Source organism: Argopecten irradians, chromosome 14 (assembly GCF_041381155.1).
Source record: "Argopecten irradians isolate NY chromosome 14, Ai_NY, whole genome shotgun sequence".
NCBI lineage: Eukaryota > Metazoa > Mollusca > Bivalvia > Pectinida > Pectinidae > Argopecten > Argopecten irradians.
Genome location: NC_091147.1, coordinates 545,181 through 561,742, shown reverse-complemented (window position 1 = coordinate 561,742; position 16,562 = coordinate 545,181). Strand labels below are relative to the sequence as shown.

The following is a 16,562-nucleotide window of genomic DNA, read 5'->3' as shown; positions in this document are numbered from 1 at the left end:
ACTAAATCATTGGAGCCCAAATGTAATATCATCATAGAAGGGGGACCTGCCTGACTCACTGACAACATCTGACGGACCTTAGGGATTAAATCCCCAATGCATACCCCGAATACCTGCCATGTAATGCTACTGGTAATTGCCCTCTTCTCTGCCCAATTAAATATGTCAAACATCTGCCTACTCTAATTAATTACAGCAGTAACAAAAAAATTAAGTATGTCAAATAAGCTAACGCTAACGCATAACAATGTTGGAGCACTAATACGTATGTATCTCTGATAACATGCCGACTTCCAGCGGCCCAGCACTTTTATATGTTCATCCGGAGTTCCCTGCAACGAAGCAGCAGACCGCCCTAATGCGAAAACTGTGAGTTTTAAAATTGGCAGCTGGGACATTAGCAAACTGCAATGTTTTCTTCAAAACTGCTGAAAATTGGTAACGCGACAATGACCTTCCACTAGCATGGCAAAGAAATTCACGAGTTAAAGATTTAGGACGTATCCTAAGGAATGCTGATGTTGCCTTAACCGGGCACAATGATAAATCTGGACAAGCACTGATAACCAAAATATGACCCTTACCTGTCTGATCTGTTTTTGAGTGGGTTAGTTTTAATGTCACCTCCTGATCATTTAAAGACACATCTGAATAGTCCCACTGCATGATCTGAATTAGCAGTACTAGTAAGTTCACCAACCCTCATAAAACCAAAAAAGGCTAACAGGAAGGCCACACGAAATAAACTTGTTTCATATGTTGAAGTGCAAACAAACGGTAATGCACCTACAATCTTCCTTAAGATATCTAAGGTAATTGGAGCTCGCACATCAGGAGATGCCTTTGTACGCCTATAACCTTCCATAACTTTCTGTACTAAAAATGTTTTGCATGATCCCCCCACCCCTTAATTTTGTGGTGGTAACTTATACCTGACAAGTAAGTTTGTGTAGTGCTAGGGGATGCTCCACTGATAGATAAATAAGCCACATATTGTAGCAAATGATTGATAGGCACAGGCCACCTCTCAGATAGCCTGTATAACTCTCGGAATTTTTTTTAAAAGATGACAGGCCTGTACTGTATGCCTGCTTTGTATTATTGGACAAAATACCCTGAATTAAAGTCTCAATCTCTAATTGAAGATTTCCCATAGACGGTTTGGCACCACATGTGGCTCCCGTTCTGCGCCTGGAGCTAACTGGAAGAATCTGTCCCACTGCAAACGTGAAATTGAATCAGCAACAGTGTTATCAGCACCAGGGATATGTGAACATTTACACAATATGTTAAATTTTAAACATCCCAAAACAAATGACCGGACTAGTTTCATAACCAGATCTGACTTAGATGTTAGAGAATTAATGATGCTTACAACTCCTGTATTGTCTGACCTAAACAATATCTTCTTATTAGTTAGTAATTCCCCCCAAACAACTATGGCCACTAAAATTGGGAAAAATTCAAGCAGTGTAATACTTCTGGTTAAGCCCTGATCAAGCCATTTGACTGGCCATACTCCAAAACACCACTTACCATTAAAAAAGGCCCCAAACCCCATTCCTGGGCCCCCCAGCGCTGTCAGTGTACAAACACAAATCCTGAGAACTCTCCCATTCCTTGTTTAGAAAACACTGAAAACTCCATTAAAACCCTTAAAGAAATATAACCATGCCTCAATATCTTGCTTGACTTCCCCAGTAATCCGAATGCGATGATGGGGCTGAGTTAAACCCTTAATTGAATTAATTAGACGTCGACAAAAAGTGCGCCCAGGTCTTACAGCCCTACAAGCAAAATGTAATGCCCCAATCAACGACTGCATTTCCCTTAAAGTTACTTTCTGCTTTGAGAACACATTTTCTAGCTTCTCACAAATCTCAACTATTTTAGCTGCAGGGATTTTAATTGTAAGATTTACAGTATCAATTTCTAAACCTAGGAAACATAACACAGTGCAAGGGCCTAACGTCTTTTCCTCAGCAATAGGGACTCCCAGGTTTTCACAAGAAGCTAAGAAACATTCCAATAAATCCTTACATTGGATGGAACCAGCTTTACCTCCAAAAAGGAAATCATCAAGATAATGTAATACAGATCGTTTTCCTGATTTATTTTGAACTATCCATTCTAAAGCACTTGAAAATTTCTCAAATAAGCTGCATGATAATGAACATCCCATCGGTAAGCATTTATCAAAATAATAATAACCCTGAAGCTTAAATCCCAATAAATCAAAGTCTTGTGGAGATATTGGCAGTAACCTAAAAGTTGATTTGATATCGGAGTTTGGCTAATAAAGCCCCTTGACCTAAATTTTGGACCAATTCAATCGCCGCATCAAATTTGGTATACTGAACAGAACACAAATCCGAATCGATACCAGAATTAACTGAATTATCTTTAGGATGTGACAAGTGGTGGATTAAACGAAACTCCCCGGTGTACTCTTTGGAATCAGACCCAAAGGAGAAAGTCTCAAATTTGGTAAAGGTCTTTCCTTAAATGGACCGGCAACCCTTCCAAGATCCACCTCTTTTTGAACTTTTTTAAGGGCCATATTGACATTCTGTCTGACTGAACCTAAATTTAAACAATCAGTATCCTCCCTAATACCCTGATAATGCAAAGGAAATCCCTCTGAAAAACCATCAACAAGCTCCTGTGTGATTTGATGGTTTGGGTAATCAAGCAATTCCTGTTTTAATTTTTCACTATTTATTGGGGTTTTTTCCCAGGCTGGACACTGCCATGGGTTTTTTTTCCTTGACTGGAACTTGCAGCTGAGGGCCGAAAAGACTTAGTGCACTGCAATGCACTATGGTCAGCAGCACAAATACTGCAAACATGAGTGTACCTGCAGTTACTATACGTACATTTACCCCTATTGAAGCCAAAGCAAGGTGATGGCTTGGAATGTTTCCAACCCCACTCCTTGTTACCTCCCTTGACCACATTGTTCTTCCCCATTCCACCGGCTTGATGGGTCATTACCCGGAGCCAAAGGTTTGAATTAATTTGGTTCCATGCTAAACCAGGAGATTGACTAAGACGAGCCCTAAATTGCTCATCATACACTCGCCAACCCCCCGGCACACCCTGACAAGCTGCCCACGTATTGTTTTTACATACTGCAAAAGTTCCTGTACCTTAGCGGGGAATCTTTCCAAATAAATGGACATATAAATGTGGCAAGCATCTGTCCATTTTTCCACATTTGGTATTTTTTTCTTTACAAGTAGGGGGGCGGTCTCTATCATCCCACTGGATCCGACAACCATCGGCGCACTAGTGCAAAAGTCATTCAATTCTGAGTAGCCCTTTAAAAGAAGGGCCAAATTTATATACTCGTGACCCCAGATTTTTTGTTTTATAGCCCGGGGCACATGGTCACCGATGGAGTCGGACTCCAGGGGGATAATTTCGATCTCGGGGGTAGTGCTATTATTGTAACCATTATCATGTACATTTAATAACATCTGCGGTTCGGGCTCTATGCCCATACCTGTGATCCCATCCTCCACTTGTACCTCCTCTAGCTCTACTACTGGTACCTCTGGCAGCTGACCACGTGGAGTCTCCCTCCGGGTCTCGCCAGCGGCGGTCTCCCGTCCTTTTTTGGACGGGAACTGCTCCCTTCCCCCTTTTCTTTTCTCTGAGGGCGGAGACAAAGCGACTCCCGGGACCTCGCCGCTTCCTAATTCCAAGACCTCTTGGCATACTTATGAAATCCGAACAGTACAAATTAAAATTCTCTGCAAGCATGTGCCTCTTATTTGCTAATATGTCGATGACCGGATGTTAACTTAGCATGCTGGGATAACGTTCTATACAATGCTTTCCTATGCAAAGCGAGATAACTCTAAATTATTAACTACTGTCAAAGGGGGGTAACTCCTGTGACCTTACGTATGACACATACTAAACTTCCATAATGGCTTCAATAACTTTGATTACCGTACACGTCGGTAATCAGTATTATGTGTATGACACATGTCCAAGAAAATTTTACACCATTATGATAAATTAATTGTTAGAGTACCAAAACTGAAAATTTTTTTGGTCACAGAATTTTCATTTCCTCTTGTACACACATGTTGAACACAAATTTGCTCCTGAAGTGCTTCCTAGTCGAATAACACTGTGATGTGCCTGCAGCCATTCTGTTAAAAAAAAACCCATGAGAACATACATGTATAGATGTATATCATGTAGGCCTTTCATGTTCCAAAGGAATATGATTTGTTACTTTCATAAATTTTATAACATATCAGTTCAGAAAAAAACCAAGAGATGAACAAGTTTTCAATCATTTATAAATTATAGACCTAAATCTGATAAATGAATGTGTGCACATTGTACATGTACTCAGCTGTACTTTACTTTACTAAGACTAAAAAATAAACATTTGTGACTTCGTGGAAACATCATATTTAGTTTATTTTTAACAGTTAACACCATAACAACCAAGATATATTTAAAAAATGGTTTACGTCATAGTAATGCTGCTAAAGAGTTACGTCACTTTACACGGATCAGTTTACGTCAAAATCCTCACCATAAAACCGCCTTAAGAACCTAACGTCCTACTAGGTGTTACCTAGCGACAAGATCGTAAATTTAGTCGCCTTTTAAGATTCTAACGCCCTACATGCAGGTGCTATCTAGCGACAAGATAGTAAATTTAGTCGCCTTTTAAAGAATCTAACGCCTCATGCAGGTGTTATCTAACGATAAGATCGTACATTATTCGCCTTTTAAGATTCTACCACCCTACATACAGGTATAATCTAACGATAAGATCGTACATTTAGTCGCCTTTTAAGATTCTAATACCCGACATACAGTCGTTATCTTTCTTACCACATAGCTTGATTATAAAGTATCATGCATAACACGTTGGGCTGATTTGGTGTTGAATTCACCACTGTTTTTGGCGGGTAAATATTTGTGTCTATTTTTGCTATAGAGAAAGGCAGACAATTACTCATCTCTTGTGGGAGTGTGCTGAAGTACAGAATTTTTTAATTGATTTTTGAAAACTACTTGATATTCTTTTAATACTTTTTGCTGTCAATAAAGAAACAACGATTTTTTGGAATATTCAACCACATTGAAATATATAACAGAATTGATAATGGAATTTTACTCTATATTAAACACTACATTTATAAAAGTAGATGCTTACAAAATTCACTGTATGTTATGAGATAAGTTAATTCCATTAAAGATTACCATACTGAGCAGGAATACATTGCCTATTGAAAACGTCAATTTTACTTTGAGAAATTTAATAATGATAGAAAAAAAAATGGATAAAACTTAAACGTAAAATCTTGTCTAAACCTTGAATTTTTAACATTATTCATTTTATATGCTTATGTGTATATGTCCAACTATGTCATTTTGTCCCTATTTTCATACATGGCATTTAATATTATAATTTAAAATCAGGTATGGAAATAAAAAAGTGCATTCTGTCCTCTTACTCCCCTCCTTGTCCTCAGCCCTGTGTCTATATCTCTTTCTTCCCCAATCTTCTCCGCCATTTGCTTCTTTTACCTGCACATATTTTTCTATATTCCTTTTCTTTTACAGTATAACTTGTCTAAACCGAACCCTGTATAAACCGGAAACTTGTCTATACCGATTAATTTTGTTTGGTCCCGACAAATTTCTTAAAAACTATAGTACCCAAAACCTGCATAATCCGGAACCTGTCTATTCTGAAAACCGGAACTGTGTAGGTAATGTTACTATACCTTTCTTTGTAAAATTAACTTGGAAAACCGGCAGCAATGTTTTCACAACATGGGACTGATCATGAGGCGCCTAAGGGGATTTACCTATACAGGAATACTTTAGGGCTAGATAGTGACTTTTCACTTTTCATTCGACGGTTTTGTTACATGTACATTGTATTTGTGAATACGTTTCACGGTCAATTCTAACAATAAAACATACACATAACTTCTGAGAGTCCATTTGAATGTAGCACACCGAGAGAAATGGATCGTACATGTACACTGCTATCAGTTAAAAAGAAGCAATACTCTTTGCGACACAATATTTTTTGTATATATTAAGTTGTAATATATCATTGCAATGAAATATCTGAAAATACAAGAAATATAATATATATATTTGTGTCTATTACATACGAAGCGTTTTAGGATCATATAAGAAAATGTTTTCGGGATAACGAAAATGTTTTATTTGGCGGTAGTCAGATACAATGTAATTATCTGGCGGCCGCCAGAAAGATTATTTGGCGGTCGCCATATAATTATTTGGTGGCCGCCATATAAGTATATGGCGGCCGCCAAACAAAACTTTTTCGTTATCCTGAAAAACATTTTCATATGTGAGCCTAATACGCTATAACATATAGCAGTTATGTGTTTTGTTTATTAGCTCTGTAATAATGAAAATATCTCGAATAATCGCAAAGAGCAACAACAATCAATTTGTCAATGTAACAAATTCATTTGTCTAACATATCTAAAACACTAGTAGCTGCATTTACATTTGGTAAACTGGGTATTGTTCACTTTTTGTTTCAAGCTTACATATATCTTTTTCTTAAATTTATTATTTTCATATCGTTGATAAATCTTCACAATAAAATTATGTTAATGGTCATATAAATTGAAATTGGGATACAAATTTATATAAACAAAATGTGTAAGCAACATCTATTGCCAAATGCTCAACATGTTTATGGAGTGCCGATATGGACAGTGTAGTCTATGATCACACGCGAGCACGGGTTCGTATAATCACAGGCGTCTGCAGCTGGTTTTGGAAAAATGAAATATCCTACCCCTACTATATGAACAAGGTGAGACACTCCATGAACCGGAAGTTGAGGGTACGCTCCAATTCACTTTGAAATTATACCAAATTTTACGAAAACATTGAGTTTCCGCTCGTTTAATCAACGTACCTTAATTAAGAACACTCATTTTGCAATGTATGCCAGGTTTTTTTCGCGAAGTTACGGTTTTTAATATGAAACAGGACACCAAGTATCCAAGTAGCGGACGCTGCATCAACTATGGAACGAAAGTTGATCTTTCAAGCAAGCAGTTTTGCAAGGATTAATCTGATTGGTCAATCAAATTAATTGACTAATCAGATTGCTTCTTGCAACTGCTCGCTTAAAGAATTCCACTTCCGTTCCATAGTTGAAGTATCGGAGTATCTCACATTGTTTATATAGTAGGGGTAGGTTATTATCTTTTCATCAAACCAGAAGCAGAGTCCTGTGGTAATATGACTGAAGGCAAGGCCTTAAAGGGCGCAGCCAGACGTTTTAATCCTGCACGGCATGGGAAGAGTGAAGCTCTACTTGTTTATTTTATTTCTTTTTCATGTAAAAGACGTAACTTACAAATAAAAGGACGCACTTTAAACTAAGAAGTATATTATGTAATAATTGTCTAGCATAAACTCAAAGAGTCGGATTCCTCTGTGTCCGTTTAAGGACTGGAGTGCCGCGTATGCGAATCCTATGATTTCGTGCCATTTGTTGACATTGTGTGTATAATATTTTAAAAAGTTTGATGGTTTAATTTGGGTTGTTGGTTCATCGTCCGTGAAGATTCACGTAGTTGCTGTGTTGATGAAGTTGTAGACTTGAAAGACGAATGACTTCAATGGTGTGTCGACGTTTTATTTCATTCTATGATGCATATTTACATTTCAACTTACAATATACGTGTAAGCATGGTTATTACAAGCACACAGAGTAATGCTGTGGTTGGCCCGAAATGGAACCAGACACAGGGTGTGTCCGCTATCCGTCCCTCTACTCTGTATATCTGAATATCACCCCCAGCCTCTTATATATTCTGGTTAGATATTGCATACGTGTACAAATGACAGGTAACTCATTGTTAGTACAACATAAAACTATATAACAACAAGGAACCCATCTATACACCAGACTGTTACGTCTCTGACAAGTAGACATTTGCCCTGGAGACGCAACACGAGTATGTCTCAAATATCGTACATTAAGTCTGGAAGATTTTGATAAATAATGATTAAAGATTTCTGAAATAATACTAATTATACTATATGTGACGTCATGGGGATTCCTTGTGCTCATCTTCGCCTTGGTTGATATTTTGACTGCATTCCATAGCTTTTTATTTTCAAAGTGTTATTATTATTATTTAAAAAATAATACAAAATGTTTATTTACTCCTGTTATGCATTTCCATTAGTTAAATATATATTTACTGGTGCGAGCGGTACCGGAGCAACGCATACCCTCCTCATATATATGAAAAAATGACGGCCGCAAACTGAAGCTGTCAGTGTGTAGTATTGAATTTTGAAAGTTGTGTTTTTTCTTATATGTTCGTGTATCTGTTACCTTAGAATTGCTTCGCACAGGGCACGAAGGCTGCTCCCTATTATTATACGTCCGTATAACTGGCAATTGACCAGAGGCGTGTTCAGGATCTCGGGCGCTATGCGAGCGATAGCGGGTGCTCGCTTCTGAATGGACATGGACGGAACCCTGTTTAGGGATTTTTTTAGAAACGAATATTTATTCAGATAATAGTGCCAAAATCAAATGCACGAGGGACCACCATTTCGAGTGCACGCCCCGAGCACCCTCTGCCGTTCAGGAGATTTCTTGTTCTGCAAGCGTCTGAACACGCCTCATGATCAGGTGTAAACTACGCCGATAATAGTCACGGACCTCAGTACATTACCTTTGGTCGAGTTGACTCCGGAGAGATGACATCCCAACTACTCCTTGTATCTATACAGTGTTATCTATACAGTGTGTATTGCACAGATTTTATCATATGATTGGAAAATAATGGTTCAAATATTAGAAAAAAATACTGTTAACTTTGATGTATTCGCGAGAGACAAACGCCTTACATGTAATTTGTGTCTTTAAATTTCATTTTCGCTTTCGATATATGTTAGTTCTAAACATTTTACTCTTATCATCAACATTGTTGGTACCAATAGAATTACAAAGTCGCAATACAATCTTCAGGCTTTATGTAAAAATTGTTTGATTTTACTGTTTCCAATGCTAACATTCTCTGATAAGGACACGTTTTAGAAAGGAAAAGATCTCCTGTGATTGCAAAAAAAAGAGCAGACACATTCCTTCAAATAACGGAGAAGACGGAGCTTACCTGAAGAGTGTAGAGAAGGATGTTCTTTTGAAGAGGTACATGAATTCGGAGGAAGAGACGAATCAGTTAGTAAGTTATTCCACTGTACTTATTTTTGCATTTAAATAAATGATACTCGTAGCTGATATCTAACATATTTACTCAAAGAGCTACACCCGTCACAACCTAGGTCGTACACCGAGCTAAATATATAGGCCATGGGCTGGGAGTGTCCCACATGCATCCAACCCAAAAAAAACCTCCGAACCAATATTTTTCTGTAACCTTATGACCCACTGATCACAAATCAAAATGTTAACATTGCATAAGTTGGGATGAACTTCCGGTTATGACGTCATCAAGATGGCCGCCATCTCGAATTTCACTAAAAATTGAAAAATAGTCATAACATTATTTATAATTCATAAACGGATTTAAAGCTCAAAAATGGTGATTTTTCAGCAAATTTTTCATATTTTTGTTTAACGCAGCAAAAATGTTTCCCAACAGCAATCTATTATTACTAATAAGGTTTTTGACCACTTTTCAATCAGTTTTAAGCAACAAAAACAACCAAAACCAATGTTAACATCGTAGAAGTTCCGGTTATGACGTCATCAAGATGACCACCATCTCGAATTTCACTGAAAAAATGAAAAATAGTCATAACATTTGAGCATTTTTCAGCTGAAGTAGACAAATGAGGTATCAAAATGACCACAATAGAACAACAAATACATGTCAGGACCAAATAATCCAATATATGTAAATATTTGAACGCAGGAAATGAAAAAAAAAATATTTTTAAGCTCAAAAATGGTAATTTTTTAGCATTTTTTCATATTTGGCTTGACGCAGCAAAATTGTTTCCCAACAACAATTATTACACATTAATCAGTTATTTGACATCTTATCAATACGGTTAAAACAACAACAACAAAAATATATAGAAATGCAAAAGAGAATTGTTATATACCATCATTTGGTTTACAAAAACATCACCGGATTGGCGGCATATGATTGTTATTTTTTTTCCAAACCGCTAACACTACAGTTTCCTGGTGTCTTGGAATTTCCTGAATATAACATTGGCTATTGACAATTTATATCTTAACAAATTGGAATTTAAAGTTGGCTGAATATCTAAGTTGGGACTTCAAAATAATCCATTTTCAATATTCGAAATTTTGTAGACTAGTAGCCTCTCAAAACTGAATTTATTACAGCAAAACGCGACTAATAGCTATAGGGTATCAAAATAAAGTTCCGTAAATACCATGACACTTTTCGAAACATATTGTGTCTTTTAGAATGAGCACATCCATTGTTTATTTCCTGTGTATAACGCAAGAAATATAAGATGGTTACTACAGTGTCATCATATTTCCATTGTAATCATTTTCGTGCGTACTTTTTCCTAATTTTTCCTCCATTCTAATAACTTCAGGTCACGTTTTGCGAATATTGTAGACAGCCTCCTTTCTAGTCGAACCAAAACCGCCGAAATAAAACAATCAGCTAGCGCGTATCTCGCTGCGGCTGATGCTGACCGGTGATGACCAATCAAATTGAACATTACTGTCGTAATTTGAAACGACTGTGGAAAACCCACCACAATGAAAGTGCCATTGCTACTAAAACGTCCGTGTACAATAATCTGTTTGATATTTTATTTGCATGATCGTTTTTTGTAAACTTAAAATGTTGTTTCTGCAAACTTTTTACGCTTAGCTTCTTACGAGGCTATAATCTTGGTCAACTAGACGCTCTCATCAGAGGAGGGGAGATTTGAAGAGGCTGGGTGACCGAGATTGGGCAACAAGCGCTGATCGATCACATGGTGTATTAAAATAGCTAACAGCGCTGAAATGAAATGAAAATAACATTTATTAACGTCGTGTACAAAGTCAACAAATGTCATAAGCCCAGTAGAGCTTTTATTACGACACCGCTGAGGGAACAAATGTTGTTTTGGACTTCGTAACTTTGATAACGGTATATTCCAATAAGTCCTTCTTTCTATGTTTGTATTTTTACTTTACACGCGATTTTTTTCTGTGACGAGATGTCTTTCTAACGAATCCGAAAGCACGTGTACCTCATCGACGATTGATTCCAGTTCAGAAGAAAATGAGACAGATATCAGATTAAAAACTCCGAAGAAAAGGACGTATAAACGTTCTCTGCATCATGGTATTACAAAGAAAGATGGCTAATTATTTCAAAGTTACCCCTGATAAATCATGTGCTGATCGGGCCCATTTATACATGTCCAACGACCAGTCGCCGACATTTGATCACGCCCACCCGTACTTCAAGGACCAAGTAAGTTACTTGAGTGACAGTTCTAGTCACGAATCCTCATTAATCACCACAGATTCTTGTTCTGATTCGGATCTGAGTTCCTCTGAATCGGACATTGATACTGAATCAAGTGATGACTTGACGTGCTCAAGTGAAAATGAGGGTTATTCAAATATGCATGAAAGCACTTGCACTGATGAATAAACAAATGTCTTCAAAGATGCTAACAATGACTTGGACCTCCCTTTGTGATGAAGGTTGCAGACAAACGCAGAGGAGTGCCTATGTTATGATCATGCTTTTTGTGATGCAACAACTCTTTATCAAATGAGGCATTTTCTGGACTATTGCGGCTGATTTCCTCTTTTCTGCCCAAGAATGCCAAATTTACACAATCTGTATAAAAGATTAAAGAGACACTTAAATCAACGGTGGAATTTCAAAAGCCAATTAAGCACTTTTGTTGTGAGGAATGCCAACAATACTGTGAAAATGGTGAAAGGTGTGAAAATGCTGCATTGCAATGCCTTGGCAATGGAAGGCCCTACCAGTCGTTTACTGAATTTATTGACCTGAATGTAGAACAGCAGTTAAAAGATGTTTTCAAAGGTGACAATTATACATTTTTTTTTTCTAATGAGTGATTAAAAAAGTGGTATTGCCAAGGTTTTAGTACATGGCTATATTATAATTTTTCAAAACTTATGAATTATAGATATATCTGTCAATGAGGTAATTTAATGTTGGAAGAAGTTATGATCATGTGTCGTTAACTATTTAAAAGAGTTCTGAATTTTTTATCTTGGTGAAGATATGAATTTTTTCATAATTTTTTGCCAATAAGAATTTCTTTGAACTTTACAGACACTGTATTTCTGAGAAATTTGAGACAGCCAGAGGGTGCAAACAGGAGTTCTCCTTTGCGAGACATATTAGACGGAAGCTTTTACAAAGACACCATCAAACATTTCCAAACAGGAGCTGATGTGTACATAACTTTTACACTAAATACTGGTAAGTTATTTGTATAGTTTTTAATGACCTCTCTTGGTCAACTGCCTCACTTTTTGGCCTTTGGGTTGAGCGTCCGCCTCCGTGAGGAAGGCTTTGGGTTTTGTCCCCTGGCCGAGACATACCAAAGTCTTTAAAAATGGTAGTTACCAATCCCTGCTTGACGTTCAGCATTATGGGAGAGGAACGACTGGTTCGCCCGTTTTATCAGTATAATGGACCGGGTGGGGTGTGCTGCTGGGGGCCTTCGGCAGCATGCTCCAGTGAGGTAGCACTATAAAGTCGGCATAAGTTCAGCGCTATCGCAAGGAGGCTTACACAAACATCCGCAGCCTTCCAAATACACATGCATTCACCACAAACATTCACATCGCATACACCGGGAGGCCGTCCTTAACATGACCTTTCTGTGTTAATAGGACGTTAAATTGTAAAATCAATCAATCAATCAATCATACAATTTTATTCTTTTTACCGAGTCTGTTCCAAGCCTTGTTACCTGTCTCTGATGTATTCATTATCATATAGGCCTATATCTAGCTATAGGGACACTCATACCCTAATCACTAAAGCAGCCATATTTTTCTGATCTAATTCACACAAGTTAGCTTAGGCCTATCTTTGATGGACATTTTTTAATTCAGCATGGATGAGATTATAATCAACTTGAAATGGCTTGTGATTCATAGCTTTTCACTATAAAGGATGACTTGTTTTACTCTTCTGTTTTATTTTTTGTCACCTATATTGATTATTTGAGGTGTATAGAATATACAATTGCATTACTTAAATGTATAACATGTACACAGGACTGTCACTGATTGTTCATTTACTTGTCATGTTTTCAGATGGAGTGTCCTTGTTCTCATCCTCCAAAAAAGGATCATTATGGCCAGTGTACTTGGCTATCAATGAATTGCCTGTAAAATTGAGGTGGGTTTAGACATACGTAAAAAGCCTTTTTATCAAATTCTGCATATACCAGTAAGATATTAATCTAGATCCTTAGTAATCAATTTTCATATTACATAGTCCCCCAGCAGGTCTAAAGGTTTATGTTCTGTCAACAATTAAATTTTCTGGGCTCTACCTTCTACACCTACACCTCTTGACTCTGGAACTACATTTGTTCATATATAGCTAGGTAAGGGCTGTGTCATGTATCAGAAGTAGGTCACCACTCTTTAGTCTAACATACAGAGTCATTTTGACCTATTAACTATATTCAATAGGGGGTGATAATTTGCAGAATTGTCTTGTTTATGTTTTTTTTTTTTAATATGTTTATATTTTAATAGATTTTTATAATTTTCTCTCACATTTTATTAATATGTCATTCCAGATTCAGCAGAAAGTAATTGATGCCATGTTTTTTACATTGTCAAGTGGAGAAACCCAACATGTTCACTTACTTAAAACCATTGATGAAAACACTCAACAAACTGCACAGAGAAGGTAATGATAATCAGCCACCAGTAATACAGGGTAGGCTATGTAGGTTTGCCATTTGCACATTATCAGTGTCTAAGATATTATCCTTATATTTTCATGATAAAAAAGACCTGGTACAGTGCTACTTTCACCCAGACATAGGTCATTGAGACATTTGCCATTGTAAAAATATATACTTCATTCAATGGAGGACTGAATAACCCTGCAATACTTGGCCTTCATTTACTTTTTCATTGAAATGAAATTGATAGTCAATTTCAGTGATTGCCACTGTTCATTATTTAGTTTCCTCATAAAAAAATAGCCACATGAAAATGACATATCCCACTGTTTAGAGGTTAGTATGGACATGAAGGTTAATTTTCTTATCTAACTTAGAATATTTTACCTGCTTTATATTTTAAAATGTCTGTTAGTGTAGTGTGTGAGTTTTGTTGCTAAAAGTTACTTTTATTTGTAATGACATTATAATTGTTACATTTAATTGTAGGAATAGAGGTTGATACCCCTAATGGTAAAATCTCTGTGAAAGCTCATCTCTTGGCCTCTTCCCTGGATTTGCCAGCTAGGGCACTGGTGTCGTACATGAAGCAGTTCAATGGAAAACAGGCATGTTGTGTTTGCCTTGATGAAGGAAAAACATCACAAGGGAACCCACTGCATCGTTTCTATCCCTTTCATGAAAACATGACGATAAGGTCCAATGAAACTTTCAGGCAAGATGCTACTGAGGCTGCCAGAACCGGAGTTGTTGTAAGTCAGATGATCACTTCAATATTTATCTTTAAATTACTTCTTTAATCACCATCATACCAACCAGACCTATTTACCTAGCTAATTAACTTTATGATTCCTTACCATAATCATCATTAATGATAGCAGGATAATGGGAATTTTAGTGAAGTGTACTTCATGAGAGATTTTAAAAAAATGTCCTTTGGCAAAATCAATGAAAAATACAGCTTTAAACTTTTTATTTTTAAGGATTATAAGACTATACAGCACTGAAAAGAATGCATTTTAATGCTAAGTATTCTTTAGATTAGCATTTGGTGTACACTGAAAAATACCTTAATAACCAATTTGTTTTTGAGCAAAAAATAATTTATTTGTTAGCAAGATTTAAGCATTTCTTGTTCTTAGTCCTGTTCAATGAATGTTTAAATGAAGTACAAAATATATCATGAACATTTTCAGGTAAACGGAATAAGAGGACCATCGTCATTTCTCACGCTACCTTACACTGACATGGCAAAGATGTTCCCTGTAGACTGGATGCATTGTGTCCATCTTGGGATTATCAAAGCCCTCATGGGCTTTTGGTTTGATGCAAAGCACAGGAGAGAAGATTATTTTATTGGTGATAAAGTAAATGTGGATTATATTCATAAACCAGTATATAAGATTAAAGGAATTGAAATATGAATGGCTAAAGAAAATACTGAATTTACCTAATGTATGAAGTTAACTGCCTGCTAATAAAAGTACAATGTACGACATATGATCTTAGAACAACCTCCCTGATCAATGTATTTGTCTTACTTTTGTATAAAGTTTCCAATGTATTTCGTGTGCAAGAAATCAATTCTGAGATCCATATTTAAGTTAGTATGTCAAATATTAATATTCAGTGTATATGGTCTTATCAGTATGTATTTTTTTTCTCTTCTTACTGCAGATGGCATTGCTGAACAAAAGATTTCTAAGTTTGAAAATTCCTGACTTTGTCTCAAGACGACAACGTGGCCTCAATGATCATGGACATTGGAAAGGTACAGAGTTTGCATTTATATTAACTTATAACAAATAGCATGAATTTTTTCACTGTAAAACTGCAGAGTTTACATCTTAGAGAAAATTTTTAAGATGATAATCAAGAAAGGTGTTGATAGATACATCTCCAACACACTGAATAATTTAACTGAAATTCTGTTAACAAAAATTATGTTTTGTAATACCGGGGATGAGGTAACATGAAAATAATAATAAGATAGACAGAAATGAGTTCTTTAAAAATATGTTTCAGCATCGGAATGTAGAGAGTGGTTAATGCACTTTTCAACACCTGTGCTATACGGGGTTTTGCCTGCTGTCCCATATGTTCATCATCTTTTACTGGTTTCTTCTATGGGTCTACTCTCCAAAGATGGCATCAGAGTAGAAGACATTGACAGGGCTGAGAGCATGTTAATGCTTTATTGTAAAATGTATCCTGGAATTTATGGTAAACAAACCTTTCTTAGAGTCCTAAAATTAAGCTAGCAATCATCAAATGATTAGTCTTCCAAAACTGCCATTCAAATGTCATCAATTCATACACATATTTGTAATATTTCTATGTCTCTGTTTTATTAGTTTTCAGAGGAATTTCACAAAGTATGTCTTTGTTAAATTTGAAAAAATTATGTTCAAAAATGTGGTTAATTTTTCTCCAGGTAGACTTTATCGAGAGTTTCTTTATGCTTCAGGGGAGCAGTCACAGACGATGAATGTCCATCTTTTGAGACATTTAGCATCAACAGTGAAGCAGTTTGGGCCACTTTATGGCTTCTCTTGCTATGGATTTGAATCCATGAATAGCTACCTGAAAAGTATGGTACATGGTACAGGCCATGTAAATAGCCAGGTAATAATACACTTACATAT

The 16,562-nt window shown here is 36.5% G+C and overlaps 1 long non-coding RNA gene and 1 pseudogene across 1 annotated transcript; one reads left to right on the top strand and one right to left on the bottom strand.

Annotated features, from left to right (window-relative positions):
* Nucleotides 1–2,306: 2,306 nt before the first annotated feature.
* LOC138308071 (uncharacterized) lies at nucleotides 2,307–4,162 on the bottom strand (annotated as a pseudogene).
* An 11,447-nt stretch (nucleotides 4,163–15,609) lies between these two features.
* On the top strand, nucleotides 15,610–16,562 carry LOC138307210 (uncharacterized). The gene is made up of 3 exons (XR_011205946.1): nucleotides 15,610–15,688; nucleotides 15,943–16,140; nucleotides 16,385–16,562. It is a non-coding gene; the product is annotated as an uncharacterized lncRNA (long non-coding RNA).